Source organism: Zeus faber, assembly GCF_960531495.2.
Source record: "Zeus faber genome assembly, chromosome: 2".
Taxonomy (NCBI): Eukaryota; Metazoa; Chordata; class Actinopteri; order Zeiformes; family Zeidae; genus Zeus; species Zeus faber.
In genome coordinates, this window is record NC_137189.1 from 20535744 (window position 1) to 20554957 (window position 19214).

The window sequence follows — 19214 nt, forward strand, 5'->3', positions numbered from 1 at the left end:
CCCTTTACCCAGAGTTTCCTTTCAAGTATCTTTTCATCTGAACGTATTTTCTACATTTCATTGCTTCTTGATCTCAATATCTGTTTGTTTGCTTTTTCCCTCAAAACTTTTCTCTCCTGCTGTATCCTTCCAGGGTTATCCTACAGTGGTAATGCTAGATGCTGAATATCACTTGTGTCTTCAAGGCTACACAAGCCATCACTAACTATATTTACTATATTTACTAATTGATAAGAATTACGATAAGGAAACTGAAAACACCTGAAAAATAACATCTCATAACTCTTGACAAACAAATAATTAACGGTGGAAATGATAACAACAATATATTTGTTATTACATTATACATTTTCGCAACTGAATTGTAACTCCTTAGTAATGGCATGTAATGACAAGGGCAATGACCTTGTTTGGTTGTTCTGTTGGGTCTTTGTGTGGGTCAATCCACTGACAATCAATAATTGTCAGTGGAAACATTTTGGTTCATTTGAATTGGATACAGATTTCATGAAATAAATGAAATAATTGGCTTCGTTATGCTGTACTACTGTTCTACAAATATATAAATTTTTGTAATATTTATATTTTCACAAGTTATTTATAACGAGACGACAAATTCACCAGTCTGCTGTTGGATTGGGGCTCTCTCTCACTCTCCCTCTCTCTCTCTTAGGAATGGAGTTACCCTTCCACAAATGTGACCGCCGCAGCAAATCCCGCTATCTTGCGCTTTTCTAAAATCGCCAGGAGCAGCCAAATAAGTTGAAAAGGGAAATTTTGATTTTTACAGATTGGTGTTCCTTTGTGTTTTATTTTCAAAACCGAGTTTGATTAATAAATAGTAGAAAAATGTTAAAGCATGGAGTTAAATATTCCCGTTAGATTACATGGGGAAACACAGTTCGCTTACCGAGACGCCGATCGGTCGAGGTGTCACGCGACTGTCCAGGTGAAGATCATTCCTCCATATTCCATGTGATATGAAGTCACAATGTGAAACTGTTCTGACAGACTTCAACCTTTAAATCGTACTACTTTTACACACACATTTAGACATTATTGTGTAGGGGGCATATACCATCATATACCAACGAAGAAGTAATGCTGACGTCACTTCCGTAAACAAGACGAGGATCCAGTTTCACTTGTCTGTGAAAACTTTAATCTCCATGTTGTTATGAATTACGTGAAGCGGGTGGCGGATCTAAATCATATCGCGGACATTAATCTGACCAGTGTGAAAGCTCCAAGTCAGTGTAAGCAGTGCGTACTGGACTTAATTTTCCGCAATGATAATCAGTTCTCTGACAGCGATGCTGAATCTGATACCAGCGTTGTCCCGGACTTGGAGAACATTTCAAAGAGCGGATTTCAACCTGAATGTGACAATGAAACTGAATATTTTCAACAACTGCCGGAGGAGACGGACGACACGCCCGTTGTTGTTACAACGGAAGAAATTGATGACGTGATGAAGTCCGTTGAGGTTAGTGATGCCGATTATGAACAAATAGTAATGGACAAGATTCTCAAGTTCACCTGCTAATGCAGCCAGGGGCAAAAGGAAAATGAAAAGAGGCCCCAAACAGGCTCTCAGAGTGAAGCTGGGGTAGGGTTGGGGTTAGCCCACATAATAACTCCAACAACTTTGAAGATATTTGGCATATGCACATTTATATATTAAATGACACACCGAGGCTGATATACAGAGACTCATTCTATTGATAGATTCTACATTTTGTTGTGTTGTCCGCACTTTTAAACTCCACTTATAATAATTCCACCTTTTCAAAACATGTATATTCTTATGTTAAATGAAAGCCTTTTTAAAAACAAAAGATGTCAATGACGCTGTTCAACATTCCCTCAAAATTCAAGAACAATGCAGAGATTGCCCAATTCAGCAGGGTGTCAAGTAGCCATGTGACAACAAGCCATGTGGCTCTGTTGGTCCTTCAACCATTTGCATTTTGGGGGCTGGCTGAATGAAGCCAAGTGTGGGGGAAAACTTTGAAGGTGATTATCTCAGAAACACAGTTTCCCAAACCCTTGTCAGTAACAAGTCATAGCTTTTAAAAATATTTGCTTGATTTGCACCAGTGACACACTGTTTTGAAGCTCTGATTCTTCACTTTCAAAAGATGAAAAAAAATACCTAAAGTCTGCGGTGAGAAATCTACAGTATTCCTAAACTCTGCAGGAGTCACCATGGTGAGCACCGTAGCCGTGTGCAATGTAACCACACCGTCTATGCTTACCGTATTTTCACGACCATAAGGCGCACCGTACTAAAAGGCGCAGTCTCAGTTATGTGTGCCATTACTGTATTTAACACACACATAAGGCGCACCGGATTATAGGGCGCGGGTTTTATATACCGGTACATATCCTCTACTACGTTTAAATACCTCTACTGCGTATTTAAAAATAGAGCGGGAGCAAAACTGAGTATGTTTGTGCTTTATTCATGTATTTATTACAAAGTATTAATCAAACCCATCGAAGTCATCATCCTCTGTTTCTGAATTAAACCGCTGCGCTAAATCAGACATGCCAGTTTCCCCTTCTTCGCTGTCAGAGTCACTTTCCGTGCCGTGCGGCTCCTCGGAAATGATGCCGGCTTTTGCGAAAGCTCGAACAACAGTGCCAGCAGACACGTTAGCCCAAGCATCTACAATCCATCCGCAAACTGTGACGTAACTTGCCCGGCGCTGCCTTCCACTTTTCGTGAAACTGTGGTCTCCGTCGGTCATCCATCGCTCCCACGCCGCTCGCAGACCTCCCGGAATAACAGCAAGCACAGCGTTCATTTGTTTCACCTTGTTTTTCACATCGGCTGTGAGATGGGCACGCATGGAGTCACAGATTAACAGCGATGGTGATGCGTGGAAAAAACCACCTGGTCTCCTTACATACACCTCCCTCAGCCACTCTTTCATCATCTCCTCATCCATCCAGCCCTTTTCTTTTGCCTTAATAACGACTCCAGCTGGAAAAGTCTCTTTAGGCAAAGTCTTTCTCTTAAAAATCACCATAGGCGGCAGTTTCTGTCCATTTGCGTGGCAGCCAAGCACAACAGTAAACGACGCCTTTTCATACCCCGTTGTGCGTATCGCTACCGTGCTGGTCCCCTTCTTCTCCACCGTGTGATTCACCGGGATGTCGAAAGTGAGCGGCACCTCGTCCATGTTGGTGATGTGGCTTTGGCTGGATGCGTTTGTCGGCGATGTGTTTGCTGCAGTAGGAGTGGAAGCTCGCCAGCTTTTCATTATAATCCGCCGGACGTTGCTGCGCTACTGTAGTCCTGGTCCGGATGGAAAAATGGCACCGTTTCATAAAACGAAAGCACCACGACGGACCTCCTTGAAAATGTTCAATTTTAATTTCTTCCGCTAGCGTTACTGCTTTTAGTCGAACAGTGACCGTCGAAACGCTCGCCCCACTCGTTCTTTGCTCGATGATCCACCGCTCGAGTCTTTCCTCCAACTCGGGCCACCTCGCCTTATGTCCGCGGAACACACATAGGGCGCACCGCACTATAGGGCGCGCCACACATTTTGAGGAAAAAAATAGACGTTTATATGCGCCTTATAGTCGCGAAAATACGGTAATTGTGTTTAAATTTAAAGCAGACCTATTATGCTCCTTTTCAAGAAGTTACTATAGGTCTCTGAGGTCCCCAAAACATATTTTTAAAATTTTCTGCTGAAAATACTACTCAGATTATGCATCCGAGCCATTCTAACATGCGCCCAATCCACCTGTCTGTAAAACAGGCTGTTGTAGTGGAAGCCCCTAGTTCTGTGAGCCAATGGGTTTTGAGGTTTGGGGCTTCCGGGTTTAGTTTTATTTCCTGATTTTTTTTGTCTTGTTTTTTTAACCTGTGCTGTCAGCACGCTGGGCATACAACACAGAGTATTTGTATGTTATTGCATCTAGGACAGAGTTAGTCTGAAAGTGGAGTTCAAGTTCTCAACCTGGAATCCAACTCTTAATTAATTCTTAAATCATCAAGAACTGCTGCAATAACTCTGTCCTGTGGACTACCTATAGGATGACGAGAGCACAGTTTTTTGTTACACAGAGCCGTCACCAATCCCCATCTTTGGAGAACTATTTTACCATGTTTGGGTCTATAAACAACTAATCACAACTCCAAGACGGGGAGATTCACCACGGGTGAGACAATTGAGCATAGAACCAAACAAAATTTACACGGAAACATAAACATTGGACGAGAACATGTATAGAAAAACAGAGTTAATCAGGTCCAGGAAAACTGGAATAGCAATTGGGCACATGGCCTCTTCCTGTCATAGTTATGGCAGTAAATGAGGGAGGAAAGGGGAGGAATGCAACCAGGAGGGTGCTGAGGTGTGTTCAAAGCAGGTGTTGGTGGTGTGTGCGTTTGTGTGTGATGGGACCGCCTGTATGTGTGTGTGTGTGTGTGTGTGTGTGTGTGTGTGTGTGTGTGTATGTGTGTGTGTGTGTGTGTGTGTGTGTGTGGGGGGGGGGGGGGGGGTCCACCGGTGAGTGTAAAGGACTTATCCCAATTGGTTCTGGTGTGTAAGATCGGTATTATGTTGTGGTGCCTCCAAGCAGCGGAAAGGGTCCCAAAGCCCCGCCCAAGCTCCGCAGCTGCATAGGCACCCCACGGCTGCAGGAAAGCCATGATCACCCGGCCCACCAGCCACAGAAGACCCCTGGGCCCCCAGAGAAGCCGGAAGCCCATGGAGCAACCCCCACGCCCGGCCCCAAGGAGTGAGCATAACCTAGTCCCAGGGAGCTTGAGGATACCCTGCACCCCAGGGGCGCACACATACAACCCACCCCCAAGTGCAGGCACAAGACGCAATCGGAGGCACAGGATGCGGGCCGCGGGCGCCAGGCACGGACCACAGGCCAGAGCCAGGCCCCGCGCCGACAGACCAACACCCCGCCCAAACCGCCCGCCAGAAGCCGCGTAGTGGGAGCAAAGGCTAACAGCCGCCCCCCGCAACCCAATCCACAGCCACAACAGAAAGCAGCCCCCTGACTAACCACGCCCCCACACCGACATGCCAGCGTCCTGCCACCCCGGAAACCCCAGTGCTCAATGTGTGCTGTTGGCAATTGCAGTTAAAATCGCGGAGTGTGGGGTGCGAGTCCTCCAAGCAAATAGAACCTGAATCACTTGCACCCCTCCTGCCAAACAGACCCTGGTCTGGTGGAGCGTTGTCTAGAGTACGATCGTTGTGCAAGTGTATGTGTTCTAAGCTAATATGAGTGGGATTCAAATTTCGGGACAGACGAGAAGTCTGCTTGGGCAGGAGCGCGACAGGCAAGATGGCAGCCGCCTGCCACATCCCCAACCACATTGCTTGCACCCCACCCATTCTGTAAGCCCTAGGCTTATTGTTTGGTGTATGTACTGAGTATGAGCTTTGGCACTGGGAAGGATAGGCAAGCGCAATCAGATCAACGCGGGAGCTCTGCAGGCTGGGGAGTGGCCCCTAGCCCTCCAGCGGCCCCTAGCCCCCCAGCTGCATCAGTTACACCAGTGGTAGTTACGACACTGCATTTCCCTCGTCTGCAATTTTGTCACAGACAATTGGTATTAATTCCTTTTTCTTTGAAAAGATTTGTGCTGGTCTCTGCATCCAACAACAGAGCACTTCCTATGATTAGCTCTGAGCTTTGATGCCAGCCGGACAGGTCTCGCTCCAACCGTGGGTGGAGTTACTCAGATAGGTGTGTTTCAAATTAGAATAATGCCCTTGGTGACATAATGTTACTGTGATGACGTACAGTATATTTGGGCAGCAAAGCTGAAGGGCTTGTTTTAGGACATGTTTTCTGAAACATACAGCTCAGGAAAGACTGACTGGGTTGTCTTATTTCACAGTTTGCATGTTAGCAGGCCTGTCAGAAATCCAAATGTATGTACAAGAACTGAAAAAGTGAGTTTTTCATACTCGGTCCCCTTTAGACACCAGGGTTGATCGTAAAAACGTGCCACCACGCTTTCCCCCATTAATCACGGTTAACATATTTATGATGAAAATTTTAATTTCTCCCCTGGATGCTCATTTCAATTTACAACTGTAACATGAGGAATGCCAGTCGCAGGTCAGTGGGTTTGCACTGCAAAGGTGTGATGATTACATGAAGGGTAATAGAAAAGGCCAACAATATTTGTCCACAACCTAAAAAGCTGTTTTTCCTCTTCCCTCAGTAGGGGGTCCGCATTCCAGAGCAGCTGTTTCCTCTGACACACCACGGATGAGCATTTAGTAAAACTATGTTTTCCCCCGCTGGCTAATATTTGGCATGGGCGCCTGTGAATCACACTGATACTTTCCCTGGAACTGGGAGGTTTGTTTTTTGTTTTTTTTTCACTACGTAGTTTCACGTTGACTAGGTGTTTGTCTGTGGGAGTCGATAAACTCAGTGATTTACTCCAAAGATATGACCAAAGTCTTCCCACTCACATGAAGGGAGTGAAGACAAACTTTATATGGAACTAATTCCAAGATGCACCTTGACAAACATTGAGCTACCAGCTACAAATTCATGGTGTATTCCAGTTGTTTGATTTCTTGAAGGTAAATAACACAGCTTGTCCAAAATAATTGAGAGACACACCAAAAGCTCTAGGTTTGTTCAGTACACTTTGTAAGTTCTGTCTGTGCCTGTGTGAAGATCCATACACTGTAGGTACAATTCCCAGAACTGGGAGCCCATATTGGTTTTTATTGGCAGTAAAGGCTTTAACAGTCCTCCCAGACAGCCCTCTGGTTTTGAAGATCCCACCGCCTATGTTAGAAAATAAAACTGCAGATCAACCATGGAGGATAAGCAGTTCAAGTCTGGTTTTGCATAGTAATGGACATCACCGATGTCAGATCCATAGCAGTTGCCAGATCACACCAGCTACTAGACATATCAGAGTGCCTACGAGGTAAAATAATACACATGGGCTAATATTCCACATGTGGCCTAATTCTGTATGGTGCCAGCGAGGTTTTGAACTAATGATGAAATGATTTTAATAAGCAGTTTCGGGGTGACCGGCAAGGGTGAAAATGGGACACAGAAACATGATAGTCACGTCAAGCTTTAGCGGAGCTATCAGGCTGGTTTTATTTGACGCTGTAACGCTGTAATGTACCACCGATTATGTTGACTTTGATGCCAACTGCATGCTTTTAGGAGCCTCGTGGCATCTTATTAAAACGTTACCATTTCATCAAGTCTGGATGGATAGACCAAGCTGTCTTGCAACTAAGGGTTTTTGCATCTACTGCCACATCTCACATCTGAATATTCTGCCTGGTGTTAAACATTCCGCTGGGAAGGGTGTCTGGTCCTGGCTCTGTAGCCTCCCCTGCTTCTACATGAATCATAGTTGGTTTTTTTGGTCATAAAGGGACCCACTATGCTATTTTCGAGCCTGCACTCAAAGCCGGCTCTTCTCTGACACCCTTTTTCCTCTCTACTGTGGGGGTGGTTGGGGTCACCCAGACTGCATCTTGTGTTCACGGTAGTTTGGAGGAAAGGTGGTGTTTCCACGCTTTAAAAGCCTTTGAAAGCGATCAAAGGCAGTTTGCGGTCACATAACCTCCCGCTCTCTCCCGTCATTTCCCCGTTGTGTTGTTAATCGCAGAGGAGGATGTTGTCAGCCAAACTTGTCTCAGTTTGGGACAATTTTTGTGTCCCCTGGCCGCCTCCCCCTGTCCAGGCCGAGGCTTGATCCGGGCTGAGCAGATAATGCCCACTTTTGAGCCCCCTTCCTCCTGTTCTTTTCCTTATGAAGCCGGTTCCTTCCTGGAGAATCTGCCCAGGGTGGCTCTCCCAGTCTCCCACTTTGAAAGCACAGCAGTTTCCCATTAGGGAATTGATTGGAGTATATGTGTGTGTGTGTGTGTGTGTGTGTGTGTGTGTGTGTGTGTGTGTGTGTGTGTGTGTGTGTATGTGCGTGCGCGTGTGCGTGCTTGTGTGCGTGTGTGTGTGTGGTTTGCATAGTCTAATAAAGCCCGCTGTTCCCCTCATCCCATTGTTTGAAGAGGAGAGCGGTAAGCATTCGGCGGACTGCAATTTAGCAGATGTGGGCAAAACAGATGCATGGAAATCCTCGAGCCTTGAGATGTTTGAACTCCGACCCGAGGTGAAAAGGAGAGGATGAGACAAATGTTTTTACTTTTTAGCGGGACGATACAGGGAGGATCGTGCAGCTCGAAAAAGGGATTATGATGGTTCAAGAGAATTTCATGAATGCAGCTCTTTGTGATTGTTGATATTGGATTCCTCCATGTTTGTGTAATCAGTAGAACATTATTTAATTCCTAGTCATCTTTCAACCCCCAGTGCACTTTTTCAGTACAACTGTTTAACATTTCAGGGTTGAATTATTGAAGCAATACCGTAATCGTTACCCTTGATATTGTGTTGGCACAATTTCCATATCGTCGTCTTGCCTTTTGCATTCTATTTTTTGGTAAAGCGTAACACGCAGTGTTTCCTTTCTTTTTTCAAAGACCCTGTAAACGTGCTTGTGGATCTTCTCCATATGCACCTTCCTCTTTTGACCCCCGAGAAGAAGATAAAGGGAGAGGAGTCAGAAGTCCCTGCCTTTGGGGCACCGTACTTAAGATTTTATACTCCCGGAAAAAGAAAAATCTGCCTCCCCAAGGCTATATCGTTTGAGAAGGATCTTGAGAAAACAGGCACTGATTTTGTAAAAAAAAAAGCTAAATCTAACCAAATACTCGCAGCTTTTGGACTAAGAATGCTTTTTTTCTTTCTTTCTTTCTCCCTGCCTGGCTACATGTGATAGAGGTTATCCATTGTTCCTCCCGCAGCAATAATTACCATCAATGAAGAACTGTTGAATAGATCCCAGATGTGAGCGTTAAATCAAATATTACTTGTGTGTTTGACTCACATGCTCGATTTGCCGTCTCGCAATCTCCCATTGCTTACCCTCTGTTCCCCACAATGAGTATGATGTTCCTGCTTAGCGGCAGGATCAGGTGATTTTTACGTGAATTTCACTGATACCACCACGCCAATGATAGGGCTGTGGAATTTACCGAAAACTAGCTCCTGTAGCAGGGTAAAAGCATAAGTCTTATAACCCTGTGGAAAATGTGCAACATGGGGACAAATTGATCAGCACGTGTCAAGGGCAAGGCACTTGCATTAGACGGTGTTTACTGTACTGTTGTTTTCGCGGCGTGCTTCTCTTCCCGCCTGGCATGTGGTATCCTCGTGTTTATGTGCCCTGCTCCACCGAGTGGCGTCATGGCCTGTCACGTTGACACACCGCCAGGACAGTCGAAAGGTAGAAAGGTCTGTGGTTACAGCGCATAGGCGGCACGTGGAGTTTGTCCACCACCGTCTTCGCCTCCCGGTCAAGCTGCACAAAAGTTCACCGCTTTGCCGTAAAACAGCCGCTCTAGCATGATTTCACAGCTGGATCTCATGAAGTTTCTAAATCGCTTAAATCCACATCCTCCGTTCAGCTCCCTGCGTTTATATCACCGGCGCGTCTCCAAGCGGCACGGAGAGGACTCCATATACCCACTTTGCTTTTACAAATTCATATTCAGCTATAGTACATACTTTAATTGCTCAGGCAATTTAAATATGTAACGTCCAAAATGTGGTTTGTTGTACAGTATTTGAGCATCTGTCGATATGGGGACAGTGAGATCTTTGTGAATGTGAAAAACCTACTTTGCGATGTTGACTGGAAATAGATGTTTACTTAAAACAGTCACTGAAGGTTAGAAAAATACCTTCCAAGAGAAGCTAAGAGAGAGTCTGTGCATCTGGCTAGAGCTGCTGCTAGGTGCGTGTGAGTGAATTTAACCACCAGGCGTGGACACCACAGACACGATAGTGTATGAATAAGGGTTGCTGAAAATATCATCCACCGAAAGACTTTTAGGAAAATTTAGGGACATAGCTCTTTCATCAACATTGTTTAAAAGCTCAACCTGGCTTTCATGTACTGTATGTCTAAGTTAAAGGATAGGTTTGCCACTTTTTTCAATGCAGGCCTTTTTAAAATGTTGGTTTCCATCATTTACAGTATATCTGTTCATATCACAACCTCACTGAAGGCTTTACTATTGAGAAACGTACTACTCTGCTGCGGCTTCTCGCTGTGCTTCAATACAATCCAATGGGGCAAGCCTTAATAAAAAACTAAATCATTTTAATAAATTCTAATTTAAATCAACATTTAAGGGTTGAAATAAAGCAAACTGATCCTTTAACTTCTCGCAGAAGTTAACTTAAAATTAAACGGACAAGGCTAATATAAAGGCAAGTTCTAATGCTATGGCGTGCACCACATTTTCCCTGGGAGACATCTCAATCTAAGTCATCAAAGAGGGGCATGTTTGTGTCACTGTCCATAAGTGTAAGGGTCAAGCTAACAGTACCTTCTCTCTCCTTCACATCTGTGCAGGATAACCCTCCTCCCTCAACTATTTATAACCAAGTGTTTTGAACTCGATCCCCTTTAACCCCCTGTTTTGCAAGGAGCCCTGGGAAAGGTGGAGAATGGCTAGATGGAAGGATGGAGGATGGTGTTTTTGGAGACAGAGCCTCCTGGCTCCCTGTTCTTGTGTTTACAAGACAACCGGGGTCTCCCTACAGTCATGCAAGACCAGTCCCTCCCAAGAACCGTTCCCCGTCTGCATGTGCGCTAAAAATCAGAGCTTTTTCCCTCTCTGAGCATTTTCCCTTCAGTCTGCCTCAATTACAGATTGTTATATGCTCTGTATTCAGCTAAAAGGCTGCAGGGGGGAGGAAAGAGTGAAGGGGGGCAGAGATTCAATCAATCAAGAAAGAAAGAAAGAAAGAAAGAATGAGGAATAAATAGGTGATGTGCAACGAGCTGGTCATTATTGCAAAATACGCTGAAGGTGGTTATTTTGCGATGATGACCGGCTGGCTGCACATTATCCTGTTTATTACACAGCTACTTACTAAATAATAAAGGCTTTAATTTATATATTGTCTTTCAACCCAAGGTTGCTTTACACACAGTCTTGTGACTCAGATTTGAGAAGAGGGGAAATACATGCCAGTGTCCTCTCATGATCTGGAGGATCCACCACAACACATTAACACATTTACATGAACTCTAACTGACAGACAGACAGTTTTTTTTGGTGGTGGGAGGAAACCAGAGCACCCGGTGGAAACCCACGCAAACGTGCAAACCCCACACAGAAAGGACCAGGTACGGGCAAGGTTTGAATCCAGGACCTTCTTCTCTTCTTGAGGCAACAGCGCAAACCACTGAGCCACCGTATCGCCCAATGAAGGAATAAACGAAACAATACATTGAGACTTAATATTGATTTTTAAATGATTTCATAATGTATGCCCAGTGGAGCGTGGCTGCCCTGTCTCAGCTTCTACTGAGAAAAACAGTCAACAATGTAGCAAACTATTTGCCAGACGAGATAAAACTTTATCTAGAGTTTCATTGTGGTTGCTATGTAGTGTCAAAAGTAGGGTGACCACATTTTGAAAACCCCAAACCGGGACCCTTAAATGTATCGCACATTTCGGCACTCTGTTAGCTAGAAGCAGGGGTAAGAAAAGGGGAGTCGCCTAAAGAAGTGCCGCCCTACACCCACCCACACACACACACACACACACACACACACACACACACACACACACACACACACACACACACGCACATGCTCGCACCCAACCACACACACAAACACACACACACCCCTGAAGCACACAATTCACAGCAAGTCAGTGAATTGTTGTTGATAACGACGCCATCTTCTCTGGTGGGATCTTCGGCACGCTCTTTTCTGCCTCTATACAGAGTATAAAACATGTAAACGCTGAAAACAAGTATAATATTATTATTATTATTTGGAGTGAATGTTGAAAACCGGGACACGAAACAGCGACAGTCCCCGACAAAACGGCTGTCTGGTCACCATAGTGGGAAGGTGTCTCCGGTAACTGGTGTCAGCATTACCATGTAGGCAAAATGAAATGAGTGACGTGAATACAGGCAGGGAGAAGTGGTTGCCTGTGACAATGGTCCTTATTACCAGACAGCGGTCATTATTCAGCCTATATATTCAGCCTCAGTCATATAACTGATGGCTGATCGCCGCTATTGACCAATCAGAGTGAAATATCCCACAGAGTTGTTTAATATAGGTGGAAACAGATGTAGCAAGAGGAAAGAAGGTGGTTGAAAAGGTATTTTTCACACCCATGTTCATGTTTAATTGAAATTTGACAAAATCTTCGCAATCACATTATCATCACCTAGTTGATAGATGATGGTGATAGATGATGATAGATTTGATGATACATGATGCTTTGTCTTGACTGTCATCTCCCCCGGCGGGTTCAAGTGTCCCCGCAGCTTTTTCCGGTTACGATTAATCCAACCAAAAAACGCAGCATCTATGTATTCAAGCCACGCGGGGCTCACTCAGGGCCCAAACCACTGCACGAAGCAGCAGTTCCTGTGCGTTTGCGTCCAAGGAGCCTTCCGCCTTCCGTAAGCTCTGGCTCAATTCTTGTGAACTGAGGCCCTGCCAGGGCTGAATCAACTCCCAGTAACCGGTCAAAGCCTCCGGTCCACACATCCACGAGGAGCCCCGGAGCCAGAGTCAGGAGCTTACCTGTGGGAGGTCTGCTGGGCTTGGATCGGCACCTGGAAATCAGCAGAGCATGAATTGAATTTCCATATTGATGCTTGTCGGGTTGGACTTGTTTCCCAATGAGGGACATTTTGGTATTTCAGAAGTTTCTGAAGTTCCCACTCTCCAGGTTTTTATGAACTAGGGTAAACATGTTCCTGATCATGAAGAAAATTAATTCAAGTAAAGACTCTACTCATCGTAATTGTCCAGAGAGTTTAAACAAATTGTTACTCTGCAAATCGAACAAGAGGTAGTTGTCCACTGGGACAAAAGTCACACTTTTTCCCCTCTCACTCCGGTGCTGCTGATGCTTCTTTTTTTTCTTATATTGACAACAAACAGCAATGACTGCTTGGCCCGTGTTTAGATTTAAGGTTTAGATTCACAGATAAGTGACATGTCTGTTCCCAGCTGGGACATGGCGAAGCTATTGACTTAAGTAGTTTTCCGGTAAGGAAAACCGATGAAGATAATGTAACCACACTTGGCGATGCAGATGTTGGAGCCGAGAAGAACCAGTCACATGCACTGACACGTTGACTGTAGTGCATGTGCTTTTACTATTATGGTGATTTTACTTATTTAAAGTGCAATGAACTGAATTAAAGGGAACATTGAAACCAACAATAACAAATAACGCACACATACTGTACAGTGATAAGATTACAGTCTGAGTAGAAAAATCCTGCCTATCCTAACTTGAACTTTTGTCTAAACCAGCACTTTTGTCCAAAATCATAACAAAGCCTAACTGAGATGGAATATCCTGGAACATTATCTGGTTAATATCCTATAGTCTCCTAGTAGTAAAGTCCTAGTAGTATAGTTCCTGAAAATATTGTGATTACTGTCACTTATTGTTTTGGTGGGTTAGGGTTAGACTAAAATAAATATCATTACCTTTAGGTATCAGAGAAAGGAAAAATGAACTGGCCATACAGGAGAAATAATGCAAAATGTCTTTTAACAGAATTGTATTAAGTGACTGCTACCAGAGCTAGGTAGTAACTACTTAAATGTACTCAGTACTAAGTAATTTATAAATAATTTTTACTCTAACTTGAGTATACATTTTGGGTACTCTACCCACTTCTGGCTACTACACAGTACCAAATGTGTGCTTGGGATTTTTAATATTCAACCTCTTTTCCATAAACTTCAAATTAGGTTGGAATCATATCTGAGAGGACTCAAACCAAAGGGCACCACTATTGAAAGTGACTTCATGGGAGCAAATCATGATTATCTAGTATTCGGCATTTGATGCCATTTGGATGAGGACGCCTTCATCTCTGGGAGCTGAATTCTGGAATGGAAAAACAGATGTGTCTCCTCTAGTGGTGCACGCTTTGCCTCCACACAGGGAGATTCTTCGTCTGGCTGTATGCTGAAAAGCCTTCATTCAGCCATTCAGACACATTGAAATATTGTCGATATTCATGTATGTCAGCGATAAGTGATCCACCAAAAGCAAATGTCCGGGTACAATACTTTCCATCAGGATGTTCTACACCTAGTGTTGATGCCCTGTTGGAAAAATGTGGTTACTTCGCTGCTCGACAGAACATCCCGTGAACTGGTCGAATGTTCCCCCACGCTGAGCGGCGACCGGACCATTACATAGACGTTCCTATCCCTGCAGCGTGGGGAATACAGGCCCACTGTAACAGCATTCTTGACCCCAGCCATCCTCTACCCGACAGACAGGACAGTGCGTCCCTCCTGCTGCAGGTGTGCGCCGGCCTCATAAAGAGATGCCTGTGAGCGGTCGTGTTTGCCCTCCGTCCGTTTCATCGTTAAGGCCTTCGAGATGTGAAAATAAGCACCGTGGGGGCAAGTGGAGCCGGCCTTCTAGGTTTACCAATTTATGAAGCGCCTTTCATGAGACAACCCACACCCCCCTCCTCCCACTAGCATAACACAGCACACGGCCGCCCATTCAGGGGCAAGGCTCGCCATCAGGCCTCGTCCCGGCTTACTGCCCTGTGTCCATGCACTGCTGCTTTATAGTACATGAGACGAGCGGCACATTCAGACTCCATCTCTCTCTTATGTCTGTCTCCTCACCTCCCTGCGGCTCTACTGTCAGTCTTAAATACATCTCTCACTTGGATCGACGGAATGGTCCAACAATAAGGTTTGGGTTCAACAATGCTGGAGCATTTCTTTAGTTCTCTCTCCCTTACTCACAATCCCCTGTCTGCCCATGTTTCGCCCCTTTCTGGAATGTTATTTAACAGAGCGAAGCAAAGTAAACCCACCATTGGCACCACCATTCCATCCCCCCACACCACCCCCACCCCACACACCCCCACGCCCCCCTTCTCTCCATATCTCTTCCTATTTTGGGCAGGAGGAATTTGGGTAATTAGGAGAACAAGGCAGTGTGTGCTGAGGAAGAAGTGGAAGGCCGCTTTGAACCGAACGCAGAGTTTACCTGTCTCATACTTTCCTTGGGTGTTGCTGTTCCTCACTCTACACCCACAGAATGCCGCCTTTGTGGAAGGAGTGTTCGGCACTCTGTTGCCCCCTCCACCCCACCCCACCCCACCCCACCCCAACCACATCAACCACTGCCACCATCCTACCTCTCCCTTGACCCGCGTGGTTTTCTTTCAGCGAAACCTTCCAGTGTATCTAGCTAGGCGTGGGCGTAGCAGTTCCTTTTTTTCTTACCTGCTCCGTCAACATAACCTGAAAAATGTCTTTTAAAAAAGCGAACTTGTGCCTCACTCGCTTGATGTGCTTTGGTAATTTTGTTTAACGAGGAGGAAGTGGATATCAATTCCATTTACCTGCTCTGTCCACCCTGGTGGATTTGCTTTGGCGCCGCCGAGGCAGGAAATCTTGCCTCTTTTTTTTTCAAAAGGGATACGCTCCCATGTGTTACATAACGAAAAATGACAGACGTTGATGTCTGAGTGTGTTCAGGAATGGAAAAAGGATTAATCCTTGCCAAAATGATTTCGCCATCGTAATCCATTGAGTTGAAGTCACGGATGGTTCCAGAGGAGTTTTTTTTTTTTTAATATAACTCATTGGCTGGACCGCTCCTGGTGGTTCTTTGGATACACTCTCCACTGTTCCCTTTCCAACCAGGGAGTAGCTTTACTGCAGTATATACAGTACACAGAAAAGTCTGTGTTAACCTGAATGGTTAACAATGTTTCCATTTTACATCCATTCTTTTTTTTACCTTATTGAAATTGGAAAGGAAGTTACTAATTTTTGTTTTCCTTGGTTAGGCAGAGGTCATGGACGACAACTGCATGTGTAGAGAAGCTCTGCTGGGTGGTTTCCTCCGCCAACCTTTTGCTGTGCTGCTTTGCTTTGGACTTGGATAAAAAACATTAAACATACGGCAACAGCTATGGTTTTCTACTGTTTTCTACAGAAATAAGATATTCAGCCACCTGAGGAAACACCAGTATGGTTCTACAACACACGACATCAACCTCTACCACACTTTGACCAACAAAAGAGGTCTTACCTTCCTCAACCTTAAAAGTCCACTCGAGAGTTGTATTAATTTCTTGCCATAGTGGCCCTGGTGGGTAAAATGTGCAATCCTCTTTTGAACTAATAGTATTTGGCACACAAAATGTGCAAGGTGCAATGTCCCTCTAAGAGGCCACACAGATGGTAAGGACTGAGGACGGAATGAGAGCAGAGCAGATGGCAATGAGAAGGCAATAGCGAAGCTAGGAATTCGTTTCTGTTCTCCACATACTGAAAAAACATAATTGAAGTTTACAAACAGTCTGAAAAATATTACTCCATTTAAACTCTTTATGTGCCACGGTCTGGATGTGGTGTGCAGTAATGTATACCTCTTATGGCTTTTGAATCATTCCTAACTCTGCAAAATCTGACCTGCCTACAGCACATTCACCTAATCACACACTCATGGACATATTCATTTTCGATGTCAGTTGCATACCTATACCGTATCAACAACAACACAGGAGACTGCCTTTATCTGAGACTGCCTTAATCTTCCACAGGTATCAGGCATTCCACTCCATCTGCAGCATTGCATAGTGCCCGTAAGTATCAGAGAAAGACCTTCAGAGAGTTACGTAACAGGGGCTGCCTCCACAGGTGAGAATGCTCTGTGTGAATCATTGAGCCTCCAGACCAAAGCTCTGATACACATCAAAACTACGTGACCAAGGGCAGGGGCCGGGGGTCTCGGAGATGTCTTCGGGCAGCACATCTCGTCCCTCAGGCCAGGGCCTGCGAGGGTCAGTTTACCAGTCAGCAGTTACTAGCGACACAGGGCCCATCAGATAAGGAGTCCTAGGACATTTCTGAGTGGCCTGCCACTGTCCTCGCATAGGGATTGATCCGTAACGCTCCTCTTGAATTGCCGGTTTTCTGATTGATCCAATTGAAGATCTGGCTGAAGCTCTGATATCTGGCCTTAGGTCTCGGAAGTTCTGCACTGTGCCATAATACATCTGAAATACACTTTCTATTCCTTCCAGCAGTGGGAATAATGCATTTATTCAAAGCGCTCTGATATATTATATTGCAATGTTGTATGATCTACAGCCTTCTTAGGGAGAAGTTGCTGGTATCAGTGATGGATAATTCATGGCAAGACAGTGATGAACACATTCTGTTGCCTGGCATCTTTTCCAGGGCAGTATTCTGAAGGTACCCAAACTTGTGTCACTTAAGTCCGATCCTTTTTGAACGCTGTTATGTTTGGATGTCTGCACAGTGGCAGGAGTCTTTCTCTACGCCTGGACCGATGGGTTCATGGCACGCCCTCTTGTCTGGCCTTGCCCTTTCTCCCTGAGCCCTGGAGCAATTCTCTACATACAGAGTAAGAGTATCTTTCTTGATAGCTGGGTGCATGCAACAGGCTGATAAGGCGCAGTGCTTTGCTCCCTCGAGCCCCCGGCTCCTGTTACGTATCATCTCTTAATTCTGTCCATCTGTGTTTTTGCCTGTCAGGGTCTCTTTGTCCGTCAGGATCTGCCCTCTTTATTTTCTGTCCTTTTCTGTCCCAATGTCCCCTCTGTGCTCCATCGCTGTCTCCGCCCTCTTTCTCCTCTTTCTATGTGGCTGTCAGAATCACCCCATCGCGAGCCACTCCATCTCTCCCCTTCTGGTGTGTTTGCTGTCCAAAGGGGAGCGAAGAGAAGAGAGAGGGCCCTCAGTGCTCTGCCTCCAGTTGAGCAAACATGCCTATCAAAGCCCCCCAAAGCCACGGGGTGTGTGAGAAAGAGGCGGGTTGTCCCTGAAAAGGCATTTTATCTCTTCATTAATGTGTCTGGCACCAGGTCAGCACTATAGAGCACTCATTTTTGCAAATGTACTTTATATATCATTCACATTTACTGGAAAAGTAACATTTCCGTAACAAAGTGTATAGATGTAAACATTTGTGTGACCAAAATCAATAGCTTCCTTAAGTCCCGCCAACCTCTTACCCTTCCATCAACTATGTCATTGCACGCACCATAGAGTGGAGAAAAGCCAAAAGGCTTTTTTCCAGTGGCTTCCAGTCCAGTTTCAGTTTCCTGTGTGACAAAAAGCCATGAATACTGTATTAAAAACAAAGGCAGCAGTTATGCCTCTATAGATCTTGATCATATACACCATATTTGAGGTTTGACCACCGACAATAGTTTGGGTTCCAGATGCCAAGTCTGACTGGGCTAAGGGCCGGTAACCGTAATCAGCGTCGAAAATGAGCTCCAGGTTATTTGTTTTTGGGGCATTCCCTCAAAAAATAAAAAATAAAGAATATTATGGAATTAACCCAATTCATTATGAGACAAGGTATGTAACAGTTCACACATTGAAATAAAAACTGGATAATACCCCTATACCTCCCCAGTATAGGTATTAATTGGCAATGATTGTCTCAAAAATACCTTCTTTAAATTGAAAAGTAAAGAATGCCAACATCAAAATGGATTGTACAACGATACTAAATCCCAGCAAGATTTATCCACCATGACAACAAATCAATAATACAGCTGATGCAGTACAGCCTATTCAGATATGTAACATATCCAAGATTAAGAATACAGTCTCGTCGGGAGCGCATTGGATTTCTTAATAAAACACAACCACAGTCAATCCCAGTGTATAAAACCTCCCAAGAAACCCTAGAACGTACATTCTGCTACTCCACTTGTCAAACGAAATCCCTATGAACACATGCACGACTTTTGAGAAGCCTGTTTGAGGTAAGGTATTTTTTTTATTTAAGGGCTTAATTCTTCGCGGTTTAAAGATTAACATACTTCCAGGAGAAAACTTTTTTTTTTAGTGGAAGAGTTGTTTTCTTTTTCATACAAAAAATGTTATTCTGTAAAAATACATTTTCTTTCTTGGCTTGAGATGTGAGACATTTCACTGTTGGAATTCTAATGTCGGCTTTACATTTACATTTCATCAGTGCTCAAGTAATTAATCCTGAACTGTACAATTACATACATGTTGTCATAATTATTTTAAACATACGTACGTACCTTGACTGGCAAATCATGAATGAGTCTTCCAGCTGTA